Genomic DNA, 10,093 nt, shown 5'->3' with positions numbered 1-10,093 from the left:
GTACAGTATCCACTTTTCATCACCCGTCACAATTTGTTTTAAAAGCGGAACATTTTCATTACGTTTAAATAGAGAATTGCATGCAGAAATGTGGTCAAGAAGCTTTTTTTGCTTAACGTATGTGAAACCCAAACACCAAAGCGATTAACATAACCAGTCGGTGCAAATGATTTTCAGCGCTTGATTTGGATATTTTGAGTATGTCGGCTGTCTCCTAAGTGGTATACGTTGATTTTTCTCAATTAATGTCCCAATGTGATCGCTTTCAACTTCAACTGGTCTACCTGACCATGGAGCACCATCCAACGAGACTTCACAAACCACTTTTGACATGTTTGATCAGTCACAGCACCTTCTTCATATACTGCACAAATCTTTTTTTGTGTTTCGGTTGCGTTTTTACCTTTCTTGAAATAATAAAGCATAATATGCCCAAAATGTTGTTTTTTTCTTCCATCTTCAATATTAAAATGGCTACACAAAATTTCACCAGTTTTGATGTTTTTTTTTTTAATGCATGCTGATATGACACCTGTCACAATACAATCTAACAGAATTGTTTCGAATGAAGTTAAACACAACTCATCGTTATAGACCCAGCCATCAGCATTCTGGAAGCTGAGGCAGGAAGAAAGCTAGGAAGTAGGGGAAGCATCTTAACATTTATTATAAAAATTTTTTACTTACTAAACCTGTCTTTAGCATGAAACTCCTACCTTCAACTGAACCTGGCATCCCCCAGACCAGAGACCCTATGTTTTACCCTTTCGGAAGATTAAGCTTCCATTCTCCTGCCAGGATGGAAGAAGCAGAGTGGTTTGTCAGCATGTGTGAAGGTTAGCATCTAGGAGCCTAACATTTCCTATTCATATTTTCAGTCAGTCTTCCTGTTTTTAGCCACTCCTTTCTCCCCAATTCCAGAGGTACCTGGTGCCAACAATTCCTGAGTCTTCTATGAGTTCTCTGACATAAATCAGATTGATGCTCTACTTTCTCCATTGCTGGTTGAAGATTGTGCTTTCTTAGGTCTTACTAAGTCAGTTAATACCCATCCATTCCATCTACATTCCAGCAGCCAAAGTATTGTTGTTGTTGCCTCCCTTCTTGTTTTCTGTATTCCTGCTGGTTTATGCCTCTTAAAAAAAAAAAAAAAAGGGCTTCCCTGGTGGCGCAGTGGTTGAGAGTCCGCCTGCCGATGCAGGGGACATGGGTTCGTGCCCCGGTCCGGGAAGATCCCACATGCCGTGGAGCGGCTAGGCCCGTGAGCCATGGCCGCTGAGCCTGCACGTCCGGAGCCTGTGCTCCGCAACGAGAGAGGCCACAACAGTGAGAGGCCCACGCACCGCAAAAAAAAAAAAAAGAAAGAAAGAAAGAATCCACCTTCTAATGCAGGGGACATGGGTTCGATCCCTGGTGGGGGAACTGAGATCCCACATGCCACAGGGCAACTAAGCCCGCGCACCACAACTACTGAGCTCGCGTACCTCAGCTAGACAGCCAGCTTGCCGCAGACTACAGCGCCCACGTGCTCTGGAGCCCGTGCACACAACTAAAGAAGAGAAAACCCGCATGCCACAACTAGGGAGAAACCTGCGTGCCGCAACGAAAAATCCTGCATGCCTCAACAAAGATCCTGCGTGCTGCAACTAAGACCCGACGCAGCAAAAAAACCAGATAAATAATAAATAAATAAATAAACATTTAAAAAATAGAGGGCATGCGCACATTAAAAAAAACAGATGTTGAATTGTCCAAGGTGGTGAACAAATCATACACATTCTACCTCCTATCTCTCCAATTTCCTGATGAAATGATTCAAGAGTTGTAAAAAGGAAAAATTTTATCATGCTTCCAGAAACTAAAGAGGAACCCCTTTCACACCTTAGCCTTCAAGTAATTCTTATGGAGCTGAGTCACATGAAAGGTTTGGAGGAGTGTAGCACTTATACAGGCAATTTTTAAAAGTCTGGGATTAACTCATTCAAGGATGAAAAAGAGGGCTTTCCCACGGATTACCTTTCTTTGGGAAAAAATATAAGCTGTTATCATCTTTATTTTTGGTTACTGAAAGATAAGCCACATCTAAGTATATCCTACTCAACAACATTGCAAAATGTTGATCACAGTTGTAGCTGGATGATGTGTACATAGCAATTTATTATGCTTTTTATTTTCTACTTCTTTTCGAAAATCACATGGTAAGAATTTTTTAATCTAAGAAAATATATATCCTACTCATTATATTCAACAGATATTCATTGAGCACCTATTATGTGTTGAGTACTGTTCTAGACACTGGAGATAGAATAGTGAACACAACAGACAAAATTGCTACCCTTGTAGAAGTTATGTTCCAGCAGGAGGAGAGGTAATAAATCATCAACATAATAATTACCGGTTTATGTGGTATGTTGGAAGATGGTAAGTGCTATGGGAAAAAATAAAGCAGAGGACGGAGAAGATCAGGAGCAAATTGGTTGGAGGACTAGTTACAACATTATTTAGGGTGATCAGGGAGGGCCTCATTTGAAAGGCATCATTTGAGTGAAGACTTGGAGATGTGAGAAAGTTAATAGTGAAGTTATTTGGGGAAGAGTGTTCCAGGCAGAGAGAACATTAGAGCAAGGTGACCACTGTGTCTGGAATAGAGTGAGGTGGAAAGCAGTAGGAGATTAAGTCAGGGAGGTGAGGTGGGGTGGAGGGAACTTCAAATCATATGGAGTCTTGTTGGCCATTGTAAGGACTTTTGTTTTTACTTGGAGTGAATGAAGTGAGATCATTTTAGGAGACTATCTCAGTCATCCAGATGACAACTGATAGTGGCTTAGACTGGGGTGGTCACAATAGACATGGTGAAAGGTATTTCACATCAGTGAAATTCCTTAAGCCTCCACCACCTCCCTTGTTTTCTTGCTCTGGGAGGGTCTTCACTTGCAGGCCTCTTCCATGCCCATGGCTTTACCCTGGGGGTAAAGCCAGCAGAATGCTGTAGGCTTGGAGTGAGAGGCCTTCCTCAGGGGAAACTCAGGTCAGTGACTGATACAAGTTCTGAGGAAGTACAAACCATCTGTCAACAGAGATTTTTTTCCTTAAGGAAGTACTGCAGCACAATAAAAAATGAATCACAATAAAGAGGACAAAAAGGGGAAGCATGATTTATTAGAAACTGTGATAAGCAAAGAAATCAACAAAGCTTACAGTTAAGTATAAATAGTTTTTGATAAAGTGATTTTGAAGTTTAATGCAATTCTTCAGAAGAGATCTTAAAATAAAAGAGAACAAATAAGAAAAATTAATAACAATCTTGAACTGAATCACGATAAAAGTGGAAGTGAGGTATAAAGTAGGGGAGAATGAAATCTTGTTAAAAGTATCCTGTGTAGGGTAGCAAAATTATAGATAAACTATCTTGATGCTCATAAACATATTGGCTCATATCATAATTCTTAACAAATTATGGGCAACCACAAGTAAAAAAAGATTTAAACAGAAATTGCAAACCCAAATGTCCACAGGGGCCAGAGAGGTAATGTACATTTTTTTTCTTGAAAAAATAGTATATTATAGTTATCTTGGGCTGCCATAACAAAGTACCATAAGCTGGTTGGCTTAAACAACAGAAATTAATTTTCTCACAGTACTAGAGGCTGGAAGTCTGAGATCGGGGCGGCATGGTGGGATCTTAGTTCCCCGACCAGGGATCCAACCCATGTCCCCTGCATTGGAAGGCAGATTCTTAACCATTGGACCACCAGGAAAGTCTCCATATTCCAGACTTTTAAATGTTGACTCAAAATTGTTAAATACCCTATAAGACAAACACCCCAACCATATCTGTGGGTTGAATATAAAGCTATCAATTTGCAACCTCTGAGGTAAGACTTCAAACTTACTAAAGAATAAAGCAAAATACATAGACTGCATGAGCCAAAATAGTGAGAATAAAAACAAATATATGATTAATCACTATAAGAGCAAATATAGTAAATTCTTCCTATCAGAGGCATAGGTATGTTGAGAAAAGAAAAAACAACAAAACCCCAGCTAAAGAGGCAGCTAAAACGACATGACTAAGAAAGTTTGAAAATAACGGGAGATGTTCATTTCAAAGCATATACTAACAAAAGGAAGGCTTTTGCGGCTAAAATGGTAAGGAAATGCATTGGCTCATATAACTGGAAGGCTAAAGTTAAGGTGGGGTTTATGGTTATTTGTTTCTGTAGCTCAATAATTTTATCAAGGACCCAATTTATTTGGTCTATCTGATTTGCCACCTGCCAGATTATATTCATCCTAAAGTTGGCCTCTTTTATGACGACAGGATGGCTGCCAATTACAATATGAATATAGATTTTCATGTTTATGGGTAGTGGAAGACAGTTGCTTACCCAACTGTTTTTTAAAAAAAGAGGAAGCCCATCCCTTTTGTCCAGTTGGGACAGTTTAGTAAATTGCCTATTCCTAAATGGATAAAGTTTACCTGGAATGCCACATTCTGATTGGCTTAGGTCTAGATTCCTAAACCAACCTGTTTTAGTTATCTATTACCATATAACAAATTACCCTAAAACTTCATGGCTTAAAGGAACAATAAACATTTAGTATCTCTCAAGGTTTCCATGGGTCAGGAGAAGCTTAGCTGAGCTGTGCTGGCTTAGGATCTCACATGAAGATTCAGCCAAGAAGTCAGGTAGAGCTGCAGTCCTCTGAAAGCTCAACTGAGGCTGGAGGATTTCTTTTCAAGGTGGCTCGCTCACATGGCTGATGCCTCAGTTCCTCTCTTCAGGGTCCTTTCCATGAGGCTGCTTGAGTATCCTCACAACATGGTGGCTGGCTTCCTGATTCATTCTATGAATGACTCAAGAAGGAAAGCGCAGAGTAGAAGTTATGTCCTTGGAAGTCACATAGCACCATTTTCATCATATTCTATGTTTTAGATGTGGGTCATAGTAGAAATGAACTTCTTTTTCCCAATATGCAATTTCAACCAAAGTTGCAGAATTGTTTCCTGTTAGCCTTTCCTGGGCCATCATTACTCTGACCAAAACTAAGTCTTGTGCTAGCCCTTAGAGCTGAGGCATTGGATCAGTCTCATCTGAAACACATGGACTGAAAGTGGGGGAGAGAGAGTTCCCCAAAGCAAAATCAGGGTATCATTTCCAGAAGAAGAAGGACTAGATACTGGACAAGCAAAAATAAAAGATGCCCACTATAGTGTCTTTGTATTATTTGAAATTGTTACAGGAAGCATGCTTTACTTTTAGTAAAAAAAAATTAATTTCAATACACAAAAAGTTTAAAGATATTAATGGTGGTTATCTCTGCATAGTGGGATTACAGTAAAATTTTTCCTAGTTTTCTGTTTATTCCAAATATTCTTTCATGGGCATGTCTTACTTTTATAATCAGAAAATAGTAATAACTACTATTTTATAAAAGATAAAATTCACCACTATAAGAATGGAAATAGAATGCAGTACTGCAAAAATAGAATGCAATACTATATTTTTAAAAAATAAATTTATTTATTTTTGGCTGCGTTGGGTCTTTGTTGCTGCACGTGGGCTTTCTCTAGTTGTGGCAAATAGGGGGTACTCTTCGTTGCGGTGCATGGACTTCTCATTGCGGTGTCTTCTCTTGTTCCGGAGCACGGGCTCTAGGTGCATGGGCTTCAGTTGTTGTGGCATGCGGGCCTCAGTAGTTGTGGCTCGCAGGCTCTAGAGCGCAGGCTCAGTAGTTGTGGTGCATGGGCTTAGCTGCTCCGTGGCAAGTGGGATCTTCCCAGACCAGGGTTCGAACCCGTGTCCCCTGCATTGGCAGGCAGATTCTTAACCACTGCACCACCAGGGAAGCCCAGTACTACATTTTTTTTAAAAACCTATATAGCCAAAGTCACAGACAGAGAAAAGAAAGAAGGCAAGACTATACAATGGGTGGAAAATGTAAACCATGATTGCTGGAGCAAAATCAGATATACCAGTAGTTAATATATGAATTTTTTTAAAGGTAAATTCCAGCTATATGTTATATTGACCACAAAAATGATGCGGAATTGTTGAGAATTAAGTAGAAATTAAGTATAATTAAGTAGAAATCACATAATTACAAAATTGTCTTTCTGGGAACAAAGCATGTCCCTCCTTTCATTAAAAGCCTCTTTTGTATCCCTTTATTGTTTTGTGGCTATTCTCACATAGGTCTTTCACATTTCTTATTGACTTTATCCCTTATTCTTATTCTTTATTCTATATTCTTAATCTTTTTCAGTTTTCATTGCTTTTGTAATCTTTCTTTCCATTATGTTTCCTAACTTGCTATGATTTGTATATAGGAAAATCACTGCCACTACTGTCAGGAATGTAAATTAATAGAGTACTAAATACTTTCCAAATAGTCAAATCTACAGGAAGGAAGGTAAGAGCATCACGAGTTGTAAATAAGCAGGAAAACATAAAAGACTGCTTTCTTTCTTGTAATTCACTTGAAAGACAGTAACTGTTAAAACAAATGTAAGGAGGGGCTTATAATGGAGAAGGAAAGGATATGAACATATTCATATAAAGTATAAGAGGGTAGGTGAATTTATTTGTAAATTTTTATTTGTTATAAAATTATTTCATTGTGAGGCAGGAAGTGTCAGGTAAGTAGGATAAGTCTTAAGTAGAAAGTGGGAAATGGGAAGAGATATATTTAGTATTGACTCTAAATAGACTCTGATAAATTAAGAATACATATTATGAGCCTTAGAGGAAACACTGAAAAAGTAATAAAAAGAGCTATAGCTAAGCAGCTGATAGGAAATAAAATGAAATATTTAGAATATTAGATTATTATTCCATTTATAAGAAATTCTAAAACAGAATTGATCAATAGTACTAGAAAATCACATTGGTGGTTGCCTGGGGTGGGGCAGCTGGGGAGATTGACTGCAAATGGGGCACCAGGGAACTTCTGGGGAGATGGAAATATATACCTTGATTGGGGTGGTGGTTACATACATGTGTACATTTGTCAAAAGTCATCAACCTGTTCACTTAAGACACATAACTTTTATTGTATATAAATTATGCCTTAATGAAGTTGATTTTTTCCAAAAATTATTATATCTTTGAAGAGTAAATCCACTTGGTGACTTCAGCTGTGGTATACATCTGTAGTTTTTGCTTGCTGGCTATCTCTGACCTCATCTTTTGGTAATACCATCTGATGTTATTTTCTTAGGTAACTACCACTTTTCTACTTGAGATAGTCTTTTTTTTTTTTAACTGTTTTATTTATTTCTGGATCCCCACATCCAGAATGTGGTCTGGAATACAATGTATGTTCATTAAACACATTTTTTTAAAATAAATTTATTTGTTTTCTTTGTTTGTTTTTGGCTGTGTTGGGTCTTCGTTGCTGTGCGCGGGCCTTCCCTAGTTGTAGGGAGAGGGGGCTACTCTTCGTTGTGGTGCGCGGGCTTCTCGTTGTTGTGGCTTCTCCTGTTGCAGAGCACGGGCTCTAGGCACACGGGATTCAGTAGCTGTGGCACACGGGCTCACCTGTTGTGACTCACGGGCTCTAGAGCGCAGGCTCAGTAGTTGTGGCGCACGGGCTTAGCTGCTCCGCGGCATGTGGGATCTTCCTGGAGCAGGGATCGAACCCGTGTCCCCTGCATCGCAGGCAGATTCTTAACCACTGTGCCACCAGGGAAGCCCCACATTTTTTTTTTAAATTGGGGTATAGTTGCTTTACAATGTTGTGTTAGTTTCTGCTGTACAGCAAAGTGAATCAGCTATATGTATACATATATCCCCTCCTTTTTGGATTTCCTTCCCATTTAAGTCACCATCTACTTGATATAATCTTGGTGAATAGTCATATATATTGCCTTTTCCTCCTCTGGCCGAAGTTGGACATGTGACCCAAGCTAGCCAGTATGACCTTCTATCCTTGGAATTTGAATCTTGAGTCGTGTGATCCAAGGACCAGAAATGGTTGGAGCTGTTTTATCCTGCTAGTGATCAGCTTTTCCGAGATGGTCCATGCCCATCACTGCTTTTGGATCTCAGAGCTTCTTGAGAGACAGATTTCTCTCTCTCCTCCGTGAAGGGCCCTCTCTGTTACATGGGAATTGTCAGCCCCTGTGACAGGCTGCCAGTGGCCAGCTCTGGGAGGCTGTCTCAGGATCTTGGGTATACAGAAATCATTCTGCTGTTCTGAGCAACTCTTGGGTTGCTCAAAGCCCTTCACAAATGCCGGTTATCCCCAGGTAGTCATTATACCACTCCCATATCATGCTGGGGTGCCCTGTGACGTTGTCTAAGGCCCATCTGCCTGGGCCTATTAAGCCGCATTTCCTACTATGTGTTCTTACTCCCTTTATGGGTTCTAATACTTATGAAAGCAGACCTTCTGCATTCAACAACCCCTCGCCCCAAATCTGTTTTTGGTTCCTACTCTAGGACCCATGCAGGGCTGTGGGGGTGAGGGGTGGAGGCGGTGAAGGCACAGGGTACAGGGCACTTCCACATAATCAGTTTCCTATACTTTCCACTTTGGGCTTTCCCGCTTCTTCCTTTCTCTTTTCCAGTAAAAACAGGCTTGTGTAAGGGATGGGGAAACTGTTTTCATCAAATCTACTGTGCTGTCCATGTATATAAGTTCTTTCTATTCCCCAGCAGAGCCCAGACTTTTGAAATACACAAGCAAAGAAAAGGATCCTTGTTTCCCTCTTCTGTGTCCTGTCATTTAAAACAAATGAGCATAGAACCATTCTATCTACTGCCTCAGTGGGGGGAAGGGTTGTTGTTCATATTTTAAAATGAATATCTTACCACATAAACAAACCGTATGAACATCTTTATACATGTCAGTTTAAACATGTGAGGAAACATCTATAAATTAAGTTGGAATTTGCACATTTTTTAAGGCTCTTGATATGTATTGCCTAAATGTTTTTTCCAACATAACTTTACTGTCTTCAGCTATGTATTTAATACACTTTGTCTTCTTATTGGGCTAGCTGATCACTCTAATGTGAATTTTTGTGAAATACAAAGATATTTTAATACCACTTTGTGTTCATTACGATGGCTAATTATCAAAAAAAAAGGAAAATAACAAGTGTGAGGATGTGGAGAAATTGGAACGTGTATGCATTGCTGGTGGGAATATAAAATGGTACATGTTGTGGAAAACAGTTTGGCAGTTCCTCAAGAAGTTAGAAGTAGAATTACCATATGAGCCAGCAATTCTACTTCAAGGTATACACCCAAAAGAATTGAAAACGACTCAACGGATGTTTGTATACTTTGTTCATAGCGTTATTCACAATTGCCAAAATGTGGAAACAACCCAAATGTCTATGAACAGATGAATGGATAAACAAATGTGGTATATACATACAATTGAGTATTATTTAGCCTTGAAAAGGAATGAAATTCTGATATAAGCTACAACATGGATGAACCTTGAAAACATGCTAAATGAAATAAGCCAGACACAAAAGGACAAATATTGTATGATTCTAATTAGTTGAGGCACCTAGAATAGGTGAACTCACAGAGACAGAAAGCAGATTAGAAATTACCAGGGGCTGGGAAGAGGGGGGGATATGTGGAATTACTGTTTATTTATTTATTTAATTTATTTATTTTTGGCTGCTTTGGGTCTTTCGTTGCTGCGCATGGGCTTTCTCTAGTTGCAGCGAGCAGGGGCTACTCTTCATTGTGGTGCGCGAACTTCTCATTGCGGTGGCTTCTCTTGTTGTGGAGCACGGGCTCTAGACACGCGGGCTCAGTAGTTGTGGCTCGTGGGCTCTAGAGCACAGGCTCAGTAGTTGTGGCACACGGGCTTAGTTGCTCCACGGCCTGTGGGATCTTCATGGACCAGGGCTCAAACCTGTGTCCCCTGCATTGGCAGGTGGATTCTTAACCACTGCGCCACCAGGGAAGTCCCCACAACATTTATTGTCTTGTCCTCAAGATGCTTAGAGGTCTATTGGGGAGATAAGGCAACCACACATGATGTAATTAAATTATAAGGTATCATTATAAGAGATGTTACATGGAAGATTATAATGTGATCTTTTAACTTTTTCTTTTCTCTTGAA

Source organism: Grampus griseus, assembly GCF_964374135.1.
Source record: "Grampus griseus genome assembly, chromosome: 20".
NCBI classification, from domain to species: domain Eukaryota; kingdom Metazoa; phylum Chordata; class Mammalia; order Artiodactyla; family Delphinidae; genus Grampus; species Grampus griseus.
This window is presented reverse-complemented; position numbering follows the sequence as displayed.